General features: G+C 39.7%; 1 long non-coding RNA gene across 1 annotated transcript in view; it reads right to left on the bottom strand.

Annotated features, from left to right (window-relative positions):
• LOC105475501 (uncharacterized) overlaps positions 1 to 15,733 on the bottom strand; it is a 130,853-nt gene extending 115,120 nt beyond the window's left edge. Inside the window, exons 1-2 of the long non-coding RNA XR_983404.2 lie at positions 13,696 to 15,733; positions 7,350 to 7,590 (exon numbers count right to left, since the gene is read on the bottom strand). This is a non-coding gene — a long non-coding RNA (uncharacterized lncRNA). The remainder of the gene's footprint in view (positions 1 to 7,349; positions 7,591 to 13,695) is intronic.
• Between the last annotated feature and the right edge of the window lie 4,016 nt (positions 15,734 to 19,749).

Genomic DNA, 19,749 nt, shown 5'->3' with positions numbered 1-19,749 from the left:
TCACAAATTAATCTTAATTTGAAATTATCTAAGTAATATTATATTTTAAGAAAATATTAAATATTATGTGTAATTTTATATATTATAATTACTTTTATATTGACTATTTCTTCATATATATTGCATATATTTATATATCTTTTATATATATATTTTTTTTTAACTCTTAGGATCGGGGTACATGTGCAGATTTGTTATATAGATAAACCAGTGTCAGGAGGGTTTATTGTATAGATTATTTTGTCACCCCAGCACTAAACCTAATACCCGATATTTATTTTTTCTGCTCTTCTCCTTCCTTCCACCCTCCACCCTCCACCCTCAAGTAGGCCCCAATGTCTGTTGTTCCTCTCTTTGTGTCCATGCATTCTCATTATTTAACTCCCACTTATAAGTACAAACATGCGGTATATGCTTTTCTGATCCTGCATTAGTTTGCTAAGGATACTGGCCTCCAGCTCCATCCATGTTCCTGTAAAGGACATGATCTAATCCTTTTTTATGGCTGCATATTATTCCATGGTGTATATATACCACATTTTCATTATCCAGACTACCACTAATGGGCAATTAGGTTGATTCCATGACTTTGCAATCACAAATAGTGCTGCAATGAGCATACATATGCATGTGCCTTTATGATAGAGCAATTTATATTCCTTTGGATATACACCCAGTAATGGGATTGGTGGGTTGAATGGTAGTTCTTTTTTTAGCTATTTGAGGGATTGCCACACTGCTTTCCAAAATTGTTGAACTATTTTACACTCCCACCAAAAGTGTATAAGCCAGCATCTGTTATTTTTTGACTTTTTAATAATAGCCATTCCGACTAGTGTGAGATGGTATCTCATTGTGGTTTTGATTTGCATTTCTCTAATGATCAGTGATATTGAGCTTTTTTTCATATGCTTGTTGGCTGCATGTACGTTGTCTTTTGAAAAGTGTCTGTTCATGTCCTCTGCCCACTTTTTAATGCTTTTTTTTTCTTTTAAATTTGTTTAAGTTCTTTACAGATGCTGGATATTAGACTTTTCTCAGATAATACTTTGCAAAAATTTCCTCCCATTCTGTAGGTTGTCTGTTTACTCTGTTGATAGATCCTTTTACTCTGCAGAAGCTCTTTAGCTTTCTTAGAACCTTCTTACCAATTTTTGCTTTTGTTACGATTGCTCTTGGCATCTTCGTCATGAAATCTTTGCCCATTCCTGTGTCCAGAATGGTGTTGCCTATGTTGTCTTCCAGGGATTATACAGTTTTGGGTTTTACATTTAAGTCTTTAGCCCATCTTGAGATGATTTTTGTATGTGGTGTAAGGAAGGGGTCCAGTTTCTAGTTTCAGTCTTCTGTATATGGCTAGTCAGTTATCCCAGCACCATTTTTTGAATATGGAATCTTTTCCCCATTGTTTGTTTTTGTCAGCTTTGTCAAAGATCAGATGGTTGTAGGTGTGTGGCCTTATTTCTGGGCTCTCTATTCTGTTCCATTGGTCTATGTGTCTGTTTTTTACCAGTACCATGTTGTTTTTGGTCACTGTAGCCCTATAGTATAGTTTGAAATTGGGTAGCAAGATCCCTCCTGCTTTTTGCTTAGGATTTCTTAGAATTTCCTTGACTATTTGGGCTCTTTCCATATGAATTTTAAAATAGTTTTTTCTGGTTCTGTGAAAAATATCATTGGGAGTTTGACAGGAATAGCATTGAATCTGTAAATTGCTTTGGACAGTATGGTTATTTTAATGATATTGATTCTTCCTATCCATGAGCATGGAATGTTTTTCCATTTGTTTGTTTCATCTCTGATTTCTTTGAGCAGTGTTTCATAATTCTCATTGTAGAGATCATTCAGCTCCCTGGTTACCTGTATTCCTAGGTATTTTATTCTTTTTGTGGCAATTGTGAATGGGAAAGCATTCCTGATTTGGCTTTTGTCTTGTCTGTTGTTGGTATATAAGAATGCTAGTGATTAATGCACTTGATTCTGTATCCTGAGACCTTGCTGAAGTTGTTTATCAGCTGAAAGAGGTTTTAGGCTAAGACGCTGGAATTTTCTAGATATAAAATCCTGTCATTGGCAAACAAAAATAGTTTGACTTCCTCTCTTCCTATTTGGATGTCCTTTATTTCTTTCTCTTGCCTGATTGCCGGGGCCAAGACTTCTAATACTATGTTGAAGAGGAGTAGTGAAAGAGGGCATCCTTGTCTTCTGCCAGTTTTCAAAGGGAATGCTTCCTGGTTTTGCTCATTCAGTATGATATTGGCTAAGGGTTTGTCATAGACGGCTCTTATTATTTTGAGGTATATTCTTTTAATACCTAGTTTATTGAGAGTTTTTAATGTGAGACTTTACTTTTGTTGAAAGCCTTTTCTGCATCTATTGAGATGACCATGTTTTTTTTTTTTTTTTTAATTTCTCTTTATGTGATGAATCATGTTTACTGATTTCTGTATGTTGAATCAACCTTGCATCCCAGGGATAAAGCCTACTTGATCATGATGGATTACCTTTTTGATGTGCTGCTGGATTCAGTTTGCAAGTAGTTTCTTGAGGATTTTTGCTTCCGTGTTCATAAAGGATATTGGCCTGAAGTTTTGTTTCTTTTGTTGTTGTGTCTCTACCAGGTTTTGGTATCAGAATAATGCCCCATAGAATGGGCTGGGGAGGAGTTCCTCCTTCTCAATTTTTTGGAATAGTTTCAGTAGGAATTGTACCAACATTTCTTTGTGCATCTGGTAGAATTTGGCTGTGAATGGACCTGGTCCTGGGCCTTTTTTGTTAGTAGGCTACTTGTTACTGTTTCAATTTCAGTATTGGTCTGTTCAGGGATTCAATTTCTTCCTGGTTCAGCCTTGGGAGAGTGTATGTGTCCAGGAATTTATCTATTTCTTCTAGATTTTCTAGCTTATGTGCATAGAGGTGTTCATAGTAGTCTCTGATGATTATTTGTATTTCTGTGGGGTCAGTGGTACTATTCCCTTTGTTATTTCTAAGTATGTTTATTTGGATCTTCTCTTTTTTCTTCTTAATTAGTCTAGCTAGTGATCTATCTTATTAATTTAAAACAAACAGCTTCTGGACTCATTGATCTTTTGCATTTTTTTGTGTCTCAATCATTCAGTTCAGCTCTGATTTTGGTTATTTCTTGTCTTCTACTAGCTTGGGGTTGGTTAGCTCTTGCCTCTCTAGTTCTTTTAGTTGTGATGTTAGGTTATTAATTTAAGATATTTCTAATTTTTGATGTGGGCATTTAGTACTAATTTTTCTTCTTAACACTGCCTTAGCTGTGTCCCGGATATTCTTGTATGTTGTATCTTTAGTCTCATTCGTTTCAAAAAACTTCTTGATTTTTTTTGCCTTAATTTCATTATTTATCCAAAAGTCATTCAGGAACCGGTTGTTAAATTTCCATGTAATTGTATGGTGTTGAGTAATTTTCTTATTCTTAATTTCTATTTTTATTGTGCCATTGTCCAAGAGGGTAGTTGGTATACTTTCACTTCCTTTGCATTTGCTGAGGACTGTTTTATGTCCAATTGTGTGGTCAATTTTAGAGTATGTGCCATGTGGCAAGGAGAAGAATGTACATTCTGTTGTATTTTGAGTACAGAGTTCTGTAGATTTCAATCAAGTCTTTTTGATTCAGTGTTGAGTTCAGGTCCTGAATACCTTTGGTAATTTTCTGCTTCTATAATCTAATACTGCCAGTGGGGTATTGAAGTCTCCCACTATTATTGTATGGGAATCTAAGTCTCTTTGAAGGTCTCTAAGAATTTGCTTTATGAATCTGGGTGCTCCTGTGTTGGGTGCAGATATCTTTAGGATAGTTAGCTCTTCTTGTTGAATTTAACCCTTTACCATTATACAGTGACCTTTTTTGGTTTTAAATCCTTTTTTTTTTTCTGAAATTAAGATTGCAACCCCTGCTTTTTTCTGTTTTCCATTTGCTTTGTAGATTTTTCTTCATACCTTTATTTTGAGCCTATGGATGTCATTGCATATGAGATGGGTCTCTTGAAGACAACATACCATTGGATCTTGCTTCTTTATCCAGCTTATCATGCTGTGCCTTTTAATTGGCCTTTAGCCTGATTACATTCAAGGTTAATATTGATATGTGTGAATTAGATCCTGTCATCACGGTGTTAGGTGGTTATCATGCCAACTTGTTTGTGTGGTTACTTTAAAATGCCACTGGTCTGTGTAGTTAAGTGTGTTTTGGTAGTACCTGGTAATAGTCTTTTGTTTCCATATACAGTGCCTGTGTGAGAAGCTCTTGTAAGGAAGATCTGGTAGTAACAAATTCTCTCAACATTTGCTAGTCTGAATAGGATCTTATTTCTCCTTTGCTTATGAAGCTAAGTTTAGCCAGATATGAAATTCTTTGTTGGAATGTGGATCATGAGGTCAGGAGATCAAGACCATCCTAGTTAACATGGTGAAACCCCGTCTCTACTAAAAATACAAAAATTAGCCGGGCATGGTGAGGGGCCCCTGTAGTCCCAGCTATTCAGGAGGCTGAGGCAGAAGAATGGCGTGAACCCAGGAGGCGGAGCTTGCAGTGAGCCAAGATCGTGCCACTGCACTCCAGCCTGGGCGACAGAGCGAGACTCTATCTCAAAAAAAAAGAATGTTGAATAAAGAATAAAGGCCCTCAATTTCTTCTGGCTTGTAAGACTTCTGCTGAGAGGTCCATCGTTAGTCTGATGGGCATCCCTTTATAAGTGACCTGCCCTTTCTCTCTAGCTGTCTTTAACATTTTTTTCTTTCATGTGACCTTGGAGAACGTGATAATTATGTGTCTTGGGGATGCTTCTTGTGAAGTATTTTGCAAAGGTTCTCTGCATTTCCTGAATTTAAATGTTGGCCTCTCAAGCTAGGTTGGGGAAGTTCTCATAAATGATATCCTAAAATATGTTCTTCAGGTTACTTCCATTTTCTTCATCTCTTTCAGGAACACCAGTGAGTCGTAGATTTGGTTTCTTTACATAATCCCACATTTCTCAGCGGTTTTGTTCATTCCTTTTCATTCTTTTAAATTTTACCTTGTCTGACTGTTTTATTTCAGAAAGCCATTCTTCAAGTTCTGAGATTCTTTCCTCAGCTTGATCTGTTCTGCTGTTAATACTTGTAATTGCATTATGAAATTCCTGCAGTGTGTTTTTTGACTCCATCAGGTCATTTACATTCTTTTCATACTGGCTACTTTGTCTGTCAGTTTCTGTATCATTTTATTGAGATTCTTAGCTTCCTTAGAATGGGTTTAAACGTTTTCCTTTATCTCAATTATTTTAATTCCTTACCATATTCTAAATTCTATTTCTGTCATTTCAGCCATCTCAGCCTGATTAAGAACCCTTGATTAAGAACTAATGCAGTCATTTGAAGGAAGGCGCTCTGGCTTTTTGAGTTGTCAGAAGTCTTGTGCTGGTTCTTTTTCATATTTGTGGGCTCATGTTTTTTCAATCTTTGAAGTTGCTGACCTTTAGAAGGGTTTTTTTTCCTTTTCTTTTCTTTGATGACCTTGGGGGTTTGATTGCGGGTTCAGTTGACTGCCTTCATTTCTGGAAGATTTTAGGGGGTCATGGTTCAGCAGGTGACTCCTGGACTATGTGCTCTAATTCTGGGGGACTTGTATAGAGCCCTGGCTTTGTTCTCTGACTCCTGGAGGTTAGAAGCCTGCTGTACTGGAGGGCCTGAGGTATTCACAGACCACTGGTCACAACACTCCAATGAGTGGTGTCACCCAAAGCACTTTGTAGGGCAGTGGCAGTGGGATTTGTCCTCATTCATAAATACCAGCAGCAGTGGCAATGGCAGTGTGGTGGGGTACACATATATCAGCTGGAGCAGGGTGCTAGTAGGCACTGGGGTGCCAGCCTCTTTGCAGGTGTTCATAGCAACAGTGGTGGCAGTACAGCTTGGGGGGACAGGGCACCCCTGCTGGCAACTGTGCACACTTTTGAGCTGGTCGTGGTGTTAGCAGGGGGGCAGGGTGCTGGTGAGCACAGGACTGTGTGTGCCCTCTGTGCATTCATTCTGGTGGTGGTGGATACTCAGGCTGGGGGCAAGTCTGCTGTTTTTGTACCTAGTTTCATGCCAGGAGCAGTGTCAGTGCAGGGGTGGGGCACTGGTGGGGCTGGCAGGCTCCGTGTCTGTCAGTGCTCCAATGGCAATGACAGGAAGGTGGTGTGTTAGGGTTCTCTAGAGGGACAGAACTAATGGAGAATATATTCTCCTATATATATATATATATATATATATATATATATAAAAAGAGAAAGAGAGAGGAGTTTATTAAGTATTAACTCACATGATCACAAGGTCCCACAATAGGCCATCTGCAGGCTGAGAAGCAAGGAGAGCCAGTCAGAGTGCCAAACCTGAAGGGCCTGGAGTTCAATGTTCAAGGGCAGAAAGCATCCAGCATGGGAGAAAAATGTAGGCTGGGAGGCTAGGCCAGTCCCTCTTTTCACATTTTTCTGCCTGCTTATGTTCTAGCCACGCTGGTAGCTGATTAGATGGTGCTCACCCAGATTAAGGGTGGGTCTGCCTTTCCCAGCCCACTGACTCAAATGTTAATTCCCTTTGGCAACACCCTCGCAGACACAGCCAGGATCAACACTTTGTATCCTTCAATCCAATCAAGTTGACACTCAGTATTAACCATCCCAGATGGGTTGAATGGGGACAGGGCACACTCACACCAGCAGCAGTGACACAGCAGGGTGCACATGCACATGTACTGGCAGAGAAGGGAAGACAAGGTCCACCCAGGCATGCATGTGCCAGCAAAGCAATGGGGGTGGCTGGCCGTGGGTGAACATGTTCAGGCAAAGCACCATGGGGAAGTGCAGTGGGGGGCTGGGCACAGGTGAGCTAGTGTGTGTCCAGTGGGCACAGCTCTGCTGGAGCACTCTGCTGGTCTTGGGTGGTCCTCCAGTGCAACAGCTATGACATGGGTCCCCAGAGTGTGTCTGAGGGCTCCAATTCAAGCAGACACAGCCAAGCTTCTGGGCCCCAGAGAGGCCAGCAGGCCGAGGGTTGCTCAGGTTGGACTAGCCCCATCTCATGGGTAAGACCACCCTGCAGAGTTCACATCCAACAGTTATCCTAAGGGCTAAAGTCTCCTTTGGGAGCCAATAGAACCGAGGGGCATGGGCATCCCTGGCTGTGCACCGCTATAGACACTCCCACACCAAACCCTCTGGGCTCTGCACTGGCTGGAGTTCTGGCCCTACCACTTCTCAAAGCAGCTCTCCCCACCACCCCTGGTGGTGATCAATAGGTCTCCTGCCAGGATTCCAGAGGCCTGTGGAGAGCACGGGTAGCTCCTTGCCTATTCAACTCACCCTTTTGGCAGGAATCACTGGGGGCCAGGAATGAAAGCCAATGCGTGGTAGCCCCGTGCAGCATTTCCAGCTTCCTCTTGCTTCAGCCCAGCATTTGTGTCTTCTTTCTGTACAATCTCAATGCCGTCCCTCTGAAGATCTGCTAGGAGTGTGCCATTCTTCCCAGTGATCTGGTCCCTCTGTAGGAGATGTTCCTCCTGGCTGCATCTAGTCAGCCATCTTAGAGCAGGAATGATCCTTTCTTTTGACCAAATATATATATATATATATATATATATATATATATATATATATATGTAGAGAGAGAGAGAGAGAGAGAGAGAGAGAGAATATTTTATAATATATATTATATATTATAACTAAATTTTATATTTTTATATAATATATAATATATAAATATTACATAATATATTTATATCATATATTATATATTATATCATATAATTTATATTATATATTATATAAATAATATAATATAATATATATTTATATATTATATATTTTTATATATAATTATATATAAATTATATACCTAAATTATATAATAAAATATATATTATTATTTATATATTATATTATATAAATTATAATATATATTATATATTATATAATATAAATTATATAATACATTTATATTATATAATATTTATATGTTACATTATATAAATTATATTATATATTATATATTATATATATTATTTTAATATATATATATATTTTTTTTGAGATGGAGTTTCACTCTTGTCACCCAGGCTGGAGTGCAGTGGCGCAATCTTGGCTCACTGCAAACTCCACCTCCCGGGTTCAAGCAATTCTCTGCCTCAGCCTCCCAAGTAGCTGGGATACAGGCGCCTGCCATCACGCTCAGCTAATTTTTGTATTTTTAGTAGAGACAGGGTTTCACCATGTTGGCCAAGCTGGTCTTGAACTTCTGACCTCGTGATCCACCTGCCTCAACCTCCCAAAGTGCTAGGATTACAGGCATGAGCCACCACGCCCAGCCAACCTAATATATGTTTTTACTACACGTTCACTTATTATAAGATTTCTGTTCTCTGATAGACTCCTTGAGGATAGAAACTATTTTTATCTTACTGATTCCTTTAGGGTAAGCTTCTAGCAAAGTGCCTGGCACACAGTAGGTGCTCAATAAGTATTAATATTAGTTTGACAGATAATTCCTTTGCAAAACCAATCATAGAGTTAGTGTGTAACCAAATGTGGTAAAAGTCCACAGACATATGCAATAAATTTTAAATTCATTATTAATTAATTTCTAAATTGTTTGAATTTTTGCCAGTTTATTAATTATATTTATATAATAGAAACACTTTTTAAACTTTTTGCCATTCTCTGTGTTATAAAAGCAGTCAAAAAATGAGAGTATAATAAATCCTTGGTTGTGTTAGGGCACTGCTTTGCTAGGTATGTTAAGGTACAAGTGACTATTTAGAAAACTTGATTATTAGAAACAATTTCTAATTGAAAGCAAAAGAGATAATGCTTCTTTGCAATATAAAAACATATGCTGTCTGCCCTTTCATTCCAGATTCGTAATGATATGCAGAGTCTCTCTATTCCTGGTGGGTCTGCTTTCAGGAAGAGCTTGAACTCTCTTCTTCATATGCCACCTTGGTGCACCTAAAGGGCCAGGAACATCTTAAATGAAAATTCAAAAGGCTGGAGGAATTGCACGATAAATGTACAAACAAAACCCCAGTGAGCCTAGATTTGTTAGATTCTCCCCATCTTCTCCACCCCACATAAAATTTTGTGGTTCTTGTAGACGAATTGCCTCACCTCAACTCACTTTGTTCTTAAACCTCCCTCATCTATCCCTCCTCCCTTTACCTACCCACACCCACATAGACACACACACTTGCACAACTTCTGACTCCCAGAAATATCAGAAACCGTTCTGCTTTGTAAGCAGTTCTGTAATGCCTGGTTCCAGCCTCATGAATAGAACTAACAGCTAAATTTCCTAAATCTTTCTACCAGGAGCTAGATCCCTTTCTAGAGACTCAATCCCTGAAACCTCTTCCAAGAGGCAACCCCCACCAATTCCAGCTTTAGAATTGCCGCATGAAAAGGACATGAGCCCTCTCATTATGGAATTGTGGTTAGCAGGCTTTCAACCTATATATTTCCTTAGATTTTCTGACCTAAATTACAGAGAATAAATGATTTATTTTCTTAAACTCCTGAGTGACAAGATATACTTCGTATTAGGAGATTAATCAATATTCATTTAAGAATTAATTAGCCTATAACAATTAACATTTCTTAAAAGCTTACTATGTACTGAATGGCTTATAGAAATCATCATTTATAACCCCCACTACATGCCCGTGTATTACTATTATCCCTATTTAGCACATTACTTTTTAACAAACCCTGGCATAGGGTGATTAAGTAACTTGCCCAAGGTCACACAGCTGGGAATTGGCAAAGTTGGGATTCAAACCCAGACCTTTGGACTCTAGGGCCCATGACCCTAATCACATCCAAAAGAAGGAATGAAAAGTACATTTAGCCACACTGTCCCATCCTTGGATTCTCACTTCCATGATGACCTGGATTGACCTCCCACCCTCCAGAAAGATCACCTCAACTCAGCAAAGAAGTCTTTTGTGATAGAGTGTACATCTCCACGTTTCTCATCTAAGGTCTAGAACTTATATCAAAGGTGAAACTGGCCTCTCACGTTGTTTTCTGCATTGAACAGAAGTGGAAACTAACAGATGATTGTCGGCACATACTTGAAAGAAAAGGCCATATACTTCCAGGAAACATCCAAAAATCTTACAATGTTTAGTTGTTTTCGTCTGTGTATGAGTCTGAATACAAAGTATTATATTTCAGTGAGCCTCTTGCTATAGGAGGTACCTGATCTTTAATGCCCACTCTCTTCCCAGCATAAACAGTACTGATACCATCCTAATAGCATTGCTAGTATAAAAGTCCATGGGCCCTGTGGGAGCCTACATTAGGCAGGTAACCAGGTCCTGAAGACCCAGGCATGAGTGGCTCTCATTCATGTGAGACTTTCTCATAGGAATCCATCTCTTACTCTCCTCAGCTGCACCAAAGCCTGATTATTCTTCCCTTTCCCTGCTGTCCTTTGCCCACCCTTCCTCTCCTTTTTTTCTTGCAATCTAAGGGTCAGATTATTATGAGGTTTTGTAGTTTTGTCATAAAAATGTGATTCAAATTTGCTTCAAGAGTTGGCTAATTGTTTTTATAAAATAACTTAATCTACATCCTTTTCAGATTCTAAATCAGAAAATAAATCATAAGCCGTTTTCAGATAAAAGGCAAAATCTAAGCTGCCAGGACTGTCTCCCATAGAGATTTGTGTGCCGCCACTTGGTTTAGTGGAAAAAGGACAGGGCTGGAAATTCCAATACTGGTTCTTCTGCCTGCCAGTAAATGACATTAACTCTCTAAGCCTCAGTTTCCTATGAATAAAATGAGCATAAAAGCCACATCACAGAGTGATGTTGAGGATTAAATGGGACTGAAAGAAAAAAATCTCTTTAAGTGCTCCTATCACAGTGCCACATAAGCACCACAGGAGAAGGCGCTGTTAGTACTTATGTGTTCTAAATCCTTTAAAAAATTAACAGATTTGGAGAATACTTAAACTATATATTGTATGAGATTTAGTAGCCCTTCAAAAGTTTCAAATATTTTGTTTAATTTATAAGAAAATTTTGTTTTTATATAATCTCTTTTTGGGATTTCATTTTAGGTGAAATGTAGTAGTCTTATGCAAAGCACCTAGTAAAGCTTTAAATAATTTTGTAAGATTTTTTGTAATTATATTAGCTTTCTGTATTTTCTAACTTATTAATAGAGGGAAATAGAAGTATATTCTTTTGATTGTTGAAGAAGATAACTTTTTTCAATAAAATTATTAAGAAAATAGCCAATTTCCACTTTTCTAGGATATCTACTTTTATGGAATGATCCTAGTGCTTAGTCAAGCCATAAATGGGTATTTTACTGAACTTGAGCCTCAGCTGCTTTAGGGAACTAGTCTGCAATCTCGAATCTCAACCAAGAGGTCATTTGATCTTAGAGCTGCTTGTATGTGATATTTTCAACCTATTAGAATGCTCTTTTACTTAGAAATTAAATTATCTATTTAATTTTTTTATGTTTTAATCCATATTTACCATCATTACTCCCAATCTCCTAGTTCCCCTAAAACTCTCTTATCCCTCATTCCCACCAAACTATAAAATGGAATGTAGTAATTTGTGAACATGAAGATGCCTAAAGTTTACTTTCCCACCCTACACAGTTGCCAGTGTTTAACATTCCACTATTAGCCTTCTTTTAATTTGTAAGATTCAAAGTTCCAAGAGTGCAGAGACAGTATCAGCTTTTAATGCTACCGTACATATATGGTGTGCTTAGCACAGTGCTTCACACTCAGTTGGTGCTCAATGAAGGTTTGTTGAATGAAGGGAAAGCTTTTAGCCTTCTTTCATTTAATCACGCAAACACTTTCAGAAAAATATAGTCTGCAGATCCCTCACACGTACCTTAACTGACTCAAAGTATTTAAATGCCACCATGTACCACAACTGTGCTATCTCCTTCCCCTAATGCACTTAGCAGCTATGATGAAATTTGGGGTTTTTTTTTAATGCTTTTCTGATAGCAGGTTTCACATGCAGGGAGGGAGAGGATGTGTGTGGGACATGGGACATCTTGGGAGGGAGAACCACACAAGGGAAAACCAAGAACAAGAACAGCTTTCTTTAACCAAGTCTTAACTAGGTGGCAGAACTATCTCATTTGACATTCATGCTAGCATTTTGAGGTTATTTCCATTTGTCAGATAAGGAAACTGAGGCTTATAGATGTTAAGGAACCCTCAGGGTCATACAGCTAATAGGTGGCAAGGCTATACTTTGAAATGGTTTTCTGACCCCAGATCCTTATCTCTGGCCACAGTGCTTCTGGCCTTTACTTCCCCCAAGGGACAGAGGGCTCCCTAGATAAGGTGAGGTGGGGGTAGAAGCACAGAAGGGTGTGAACTGCTGGTGCCATGAGACCAGAACCTCATCCACCGCATAATGCTGTTTAGAGCAGGCTCTGTTCAGGCAGAGAGGTAATTAGTAGTCACAGAGTTTAATTATCCAATTTTACTATTTCGAACTAAAAGTCATTTGGGACCTACTGAGGATGTCAGACAACAGGTTCACTCTTAGGGGCTCACAACTAAACTGTGGAATTTGTGCAGAAAATATCACAGGTCCTGAGATTTAGAACTATTTTGCAAATACATATTAGCTATAATATGAGAACCATGTGACCCCCCCACCTTTGAGGTTAATGCCGCTGCTTACTTCAGTGGTTTCCTAGTCTTCTGAGAAAGCAACAAATACTGAAACGCTACCTGTGTATAGGGTAGCACGCACAAGGTGTCCTACACTGCCCACATAGGTACTGAGGCTTTAAACCAGGCCAACAAATGACTGCATTAAGAAGCGGACCCCAGAAGCAGAGAGGCCTTTCTGCCTAGTGAGATGCAGACATACTGAGAGGTGAAGCCAGCTGGGCTTCTGCATCAGGTGGGGACTTGGAGAACTTTTCTGTCTAGATAGAGGATTGTAAACACACCAATCAGTGCTCTGTGTCTAGTTAAAGGTTTGTAAATGCACCAATCAGCACTCTGTAAAAACGCACCAATCAGCGCTCTGTGTCTAGCTAAAGGTTTGTAAATGCACCAATCAGCACTCTGTAAAAACGGACCCATCAGCACTCTGTAAAATGGACCAATCGGTACTCTGTAAAATAGACCAATCAGCAGGATGGGGGTGGGGACAAATAAGGGAATAAAAGCTGGCCACCCAAGCCAGCCACAGAAACCCATTTGGGTCACCTTCCACACTGTGGAAGCTTTGTTCTTTGGCTCTTCATAATAAATCTTGCTGCTGCTCACTCTTCAGGGCCACACTACCTTTATGAGCTGTAACATGCACCGCAAGGGTCTGAGGCTTCATTCCTGAAGTCAGTGAGACCACGAACCCACCAGGAGGGACAAACAACTCCGGACACGCTACATTTATGAGCCGTAACACTCACTGCTAAGGTCTGCAGCCTCACTCCTGAAGTCAGCGAGACCACGAACCCACTGGGAGGAACAAAAAACTCCGGCGGACACGCCACCTTTAAGAGCTGTAACACTCACTGCAAAGGTCTGCAGCTTCACTCCTGAGGTCAGTGAGACCAGAAGGAAGAAACACCAGAAGGAAGAAACTCCAGACACATCTGAGCATCTGAAGGAACAAACTCTGGACACACTATTTTTAAGAACTGTAACACTCACCACAAGGGTCCGCAGCTTCATTCTTGAAGTCAGCAAGACCAAGAACCCACCGGAAGGAATACATTCCAGACATAATACCAGGCATGATTAATGCACCAGTGGAGCTCATCCCAGGAGTTGGTTTGCATGAAGGTTTGAGTCTGAAGAACCAGAAAATGGGAGTGGGCTTTTAGAGGAAGAAGACTAGATAGAATACCATGGTATGTGCCGTGGGTTCTAGTTCCTCATCTCAGCCCCATGGATTCATTTCTGAGCTCTGTAGAGAAAGACAGAAAAAAAGTGTTTTCCTGAGGAATTCTGTGAGACAGGAGCCACACTGTTTGGGGCCTAGAGACAAAGTGTGACAGCCAGCTGGGAGGAAGAACTGCTATCCCCGTGTCAGGTTGGACACAGCAGCATTCTCACTTTGAGGGCTCTGGGGAAAGACACTCTGCCCTCGCACCCTGAGGACGGGCTGCTTGAAGGGCCTCGAGGGGGCTCCATCCTAGGCAAGGGCATCTGTGCCCCACGGTAGGCAATGGCATTGGGATGATGGTACCATTCAGTGCCTTCAAAGGTGGCTGAAATAAACAGAGAAGCTGTAACAAAATCACATGAGGAAATGAGATGTGGAGTGAGCTCCCTTTAGATGCCCTTAAGACTCTCTGCAAATAAATGAGACTCCAGTGTTACTACAGATCCTGTGTTTGGAGGTAGTTGAAAGGGTCAGGCACCTTGAATGATTACCCAAAATGTGACTCACAGAGGCTTGTCTTGTCAGGAAAATGAAATTTTATGCTACCAAAAATGAAATTTAAGAACCCTGGACCCATTCATGAAAAATAGTCTGGACTCTATTGCTTCTTTTTCACCTTTCTTATCAGTTCCCAGTGCTTTTATGTGGGCCTTTCTCCTTCTCTTTTTCCTGACTATCCACACCTCATCTTTCCCTGAAGATTGATGTATTGGACTTCTGCTGTTTTGACCTTTCCCTTTCTAACCCAGTTGACTCCAGACTAGCCCACCCCATCTCAGGATAACCCCCTCTCAGAAGTAGCCTGGTTGCTCCACCCAGCTTTGCCTGCCTCTCAACACATGGAGTCAGAGAGAGGAAAAGCTTTCCTTGCACACGGAGGTTTAGTGAAAGCAGATAGTAACTAGACCCTCCGCATAAATATAAAAAATAGACATCTGTGGTTTACATGATACATACTTCTAGGTTAAAGGACAGTATATTATAAACATAAATGGCACTTTTAGAGCAGCACATTGAAAATATTATAATTCCTAACATTGTAAAACAAGACTGTTCAATGTCTCCTAAAGGGAGGACCATCTGTAGGCTTATGACATGAAGCAGATAGAACAGCATCTGAGAAGGGCTTAAAAGTTTCTCTTCCTGATATTGTCATCAATTCTATAATCACATGAATAGTCTAAGAAGAAAAGGGTGTTTTCAAATCCTAAGGTGACACAGCATTTAGGAGGCACCATAGAAATGATGGGGTCCCTTAGAACTCACTCCGGTGATTGATGGTCAGTTATGTTCCAGGCATGGACATCACCTCATGGGTTGTCAGATGTAACTTTATATCCCACTCAGGGTACAGTGGCTACGAGAACCAAGGTTTTTCCCTCCTACTTTCTTCCTGATGTCACTATTCCCATTACTGTTCAATACAATATTGTTTCAAAGTATTTGTATAGTCTTCAAATGGAAAGAAATAAAATAAGCAAATAATCTTGCCCTTTTATCAAAAGAAATTTCAGCTCTATAAAACTTAGATTGTGTGTTTTAAAGCACAATAGCCCAATGGAACAGAACAGAGCCCTCAGAAATAATACCACACATCTACAGCCATCTGATCTTTGACAAAACTGACAAAAACAAGAAATGGGGAAGGATTCCCTATTTAATAAATGGTGCTGGGAAAACTGGCTAGCCATATGTAGAAAGCTGAAACTGGATCCCTTCCTTACACCTTATACAAAAATTAATTCAAGATGGATTAAAGACTTAAATGTTAGACCTAAAATCATAAAAACCCTAGAAGAAAACCTAGGAAATACCATTCAGGACATAGGCATGGGCAAGGACTTCATGACTAAAACACCAAAAGCAATGGCAACAAAAGCCAAAATTGACAAATGGGATCTAATTAAACTAAAGAGCTTCTGTACAGCAAAAGAAACTACCATCAGTGTGAACAGGCAACCTACAGAATGGGAGAAAATTTTTACAATCTACCCATCTGACAAAGGGCTAACATCCAGAATCTACAAAGAACTTAAACAAATTTACAAGAAAAAAATCAAACAACCCCATCAAAAAGTAGGCAAAGGACATGGACAGACACTTCTCAAAAGAAGACATTTATGCAACCAACAGACACATGAAAAAGTGCTCATCATCACTTATCATCAAAGAAATACAAATCAAAACCACAATGAGATACCATCTCATACCAGTTAGAATGGCAATCACTAAAAAGTCAGGAAACAACAGGTGTTGGAGAGGATGTAGAGAAATAGGAACACTTTTACACTGTTGGTGGGACTGTAAACCAGTTCAACCATTGTGGAAGACAGTGTGGTGATTCCTCAAGGATCTAGAACTAGAAATACCATTTGACCCAGCCATCCCATTACTGGGTATATACCCAAAGGATTATAAATCATGCTGCTATAAAAACACATGCACACGTATGTTTACTGAGGCACTATTCACAATAGCAAAGACTTGGAACCCATCCAAATGTCCATCAATGATAGACTGGGTTAAGAAAATGTGGCACATATACACCATGGAATACTATGCAGCCATAAAAAAGGATGAGTTCATGTCGTTTGTAGGGACATGCATAAAACTGGAAACTATCATTCTGAGCAAACTATCACAAGGACAGAAAACCAAACACCACGTGTTCTCACTCATAGGTGGGAACTGAACAATGAGAACACTTCGACACAAGGTGGGGAACATCACACACCAGGGCCTGTCCTCGGGTGGGGGGAGAGGGAAGGGATAGCATTAGGGGATATACCTAATGTAAATGACGAGTTAATGGGTGCAGCAAACCAACATGGCACATGTGTACATATGTAACAAACCTGCACGTTGTGCACATGTACCCTAGAACTTAAAGTATAATTAAAAAGAAAAAGAAAAAGCACAATAGCTACCAACGCAGCATGGGCCCCTGAATGAGTCCAGAGGGGCCTTGGTATTTGCATTTTAACATACTCCACAGGTGATTCTTATCACATTGAAATGCAAGAACTGCCCCAGAATATTCTAATTTACTATTAAAATATGAGAAAATGCTCCACAAACACTGTTATTATGTTCCTTGTGTAATCTTGGAGGTTGAAATGAACAAATCAAGGCATTTATTTTTTGTTTCTGGGGTTTTGTTTTTTTGTTTGTTTTATCTTGTTTTTGAAAAAGAGTGAAAGATATGTAAATAATTCAAGAAGAAATCATGTATGATAAAGATCTAAAGAAACGAGTTACACACTTTTTCCCAATTGGGGATTAATATGATAGGACTCACACATGTTCACAACTGGATTAGGCCTATTCTGTGGCATCATCCAATTAACATTTGTGAGGGAAGGATTACTCTGTTGGAAAATCAAACCAAAACAGCTTCCAAATATATGTCCTTGCCATCAGACAAAATGCACAAAACACTATTTACGCAAATTCACCAATGGACACTGTGTACTACAACTTTTTTTTCAGTAAAGCCTCTTTGGACTAGATCAGCTCATAGCAGTTTGAAATGGAATGCCCAAACATTGGAACAGCTGTGCTATAAGTAAAATATCTTGTTACATTTTTGTTAATGAACCAACTATTCAGAATGTCTTGTCAGTGTGTCACACAAACATATAAAGTCCTGTAAAACTACTCAGAATCTACTCAAATCCAATAAGCAGAAGTAGGTACTTCCTTAAACATGGTCCCCATTCAATCCTGAAGCACTTCCTAATATCCTTTGCTCAGTTTTGCAGAGTAAATCTGCTCTTTGTACATTTTTTGTTTTAACACTGGGCTACAGCTAGCCTCAGAAGCCTCTTGAAGTCTCATGTGATGGCCTGGACTGTCCCTGAGTCCTACCAGATCTTAGACCTCTTATTTCTACTGAAGAAAACAGTCTTATTACCTCATTTCAAGTCCAAAAGATTTAGGTTGCTCTCTCAGAAAGCTCCTAGGAAGATGTATGACTACCCAGGTAACTCAGTCTAGTCATGAGACTTCCTGGGTAAAAGACCCTGAATGCACAGTCTATTAGTCCAGCCAGATCTAGTCCCTTCTTTTCTGTCTTTTAAAGTAACTGTAACCCAGTGCAGAAATCTCTAACAAGGGCTTTGCGGATAGGCCTCACTGATTCCATAAAATGCTTGAGATTGTGTGTGGAGACTTCATACGGAAGTATATATATGCATTTCCCTAAGGAGATTTCTACAACTTTCTACAGTTTCTCAAAAGGGTCTTTGATATTAAATATTAAGACATTCTCATTGAAGGGGTGAATGCAATAGATTTAGAATGTCTCCCTTGTATTTATTGGCCTCCTTCATACTTTGAACATTCACTTCTTTGCGTCGTATGTACTACCTGCGTACTGAGAAAAAAATAAGCAGCTTCCCTTTTGTATCAGTTGGGAATTGGCTTCTCCTGCTAGTAATAGAGACCCTGTCACAGTGGTTCAAACAAATTAGGAATTTATTCTTTCTTATAAAAGAAACCTGAGAAAAGACAATTCAGAGTCTTTATGTGGCCAAGAGGATATCGTTAGAGACACAGGCTTCTACCTTTTCTGCTCCGACATCCTTAGCGCTTACCTTTGTACCTTATGAAGACAAGAGAGCTGCCATCTGTCTGTTTTTCTTAAAAGGAAATCTCCTAGATGTTCCACCAAATAAATTTGACTTTACATCCTATTCGCCAGAACTTAACAGCAAGGAAGGTTGAGAAATAAAAGCTTTAGATAGGCAACTTATGTGCCCCACCTCACCCTCTGAAAACTCAGGCTTTTTTACTAAAGAAGAAAGAGAAAATATATTCAGTAGGCAACTAGGAATCTTGTATTTTTTAAATGGAAACAGACATCAATGAACTAATTTTCTGCTTAGGATTTTTTGGGCATTCTACCTGTTGCCACACACCACTCAGTGAAGACGGGAGGACTTCCTCCCACTGCTCTGTTTTTCTGAGTCCTTAGGGTAAAAATGATCTAAGAACCTGTCTCTATCATCAAAGAATTCCTTTGCTTTTCCTCCTCACTGTGGCTACACTCAGTCCTTCCTTGGATTTACCTTGAGCCTTCCTGGTAAGCTGAGTTCATTTTATTGAAGCTCAGCTCAGCCTCAGCTCGTAGCATGGGTGGGAATCCTGAACTCTGTATGTCTTTCCATATTCTGTCTCACTCACTATGATTTACATGGTGTACCAGAGGGCTGCTTTCCCGTCTTTTGTGAGAAAAACACCCAGAACCCCATTTGTCTTTCTTCCCCTTGAAGGATTCTGATTTATTACCCAGAATGAGTTCTCAAGATGACATCAGCCTGTCCTTGAGAGCATGGTGCATGTGTGCTCCAGTAGTCAGATGGGCAGGACTGTTCTAAAGCCAAGTATCTCTGTGTCCTTGAGCAAATCACCCTGTTCACTAAGCCACCATTTTCCCATAAGTAAAATGACAGTGATGGTATCTACGCTAACGATAGAGAGATGAAGCTTTTGCACCTGAAAAGTAGTATTTTCTCCTAGCAGTTACATCCTTATAAGTCCTTTAGCATGAAGACAGCATTCCCATTTGAGTGCAGGCAGCCTGCTGCTGTGATATTTGCACCACAGAGTTTGACTTGCAGTATTTGGAAGAGAGGGAGGCTTTGGGTTTCGCAGGAGAAAAATGGGAAAAGGCCAGGCCCCAATCCACTGGGTAAAGGACAGACAGCATTCTGACTTCCGCAGATAGTCTATTGTGTCCTCCCAGCCAAGAAGCTGATGTCTGAAGGATGCACCCTGAAGCTACATGAGGGGTACAGTCAGGGGAGGAAATGGTACCC

Source organism: Macaca nemestrina, chromosome 4 (assembly GCF_043159975.1).
Source record: "Macaca nemestrina isolate mMacNem1 chromosome 4, mMacNem.hap1, whole genome shotgun sequence".
Taxonomy (NCBI): Eukaryota; Metazoa; Chordata; class Mammalia; order Primates; family Cercopithecidae; genus Macaca; species Macaca nemestrina.
This window is presented reverse-complemented; position numbering and strand designations above follow the sequence as displayed.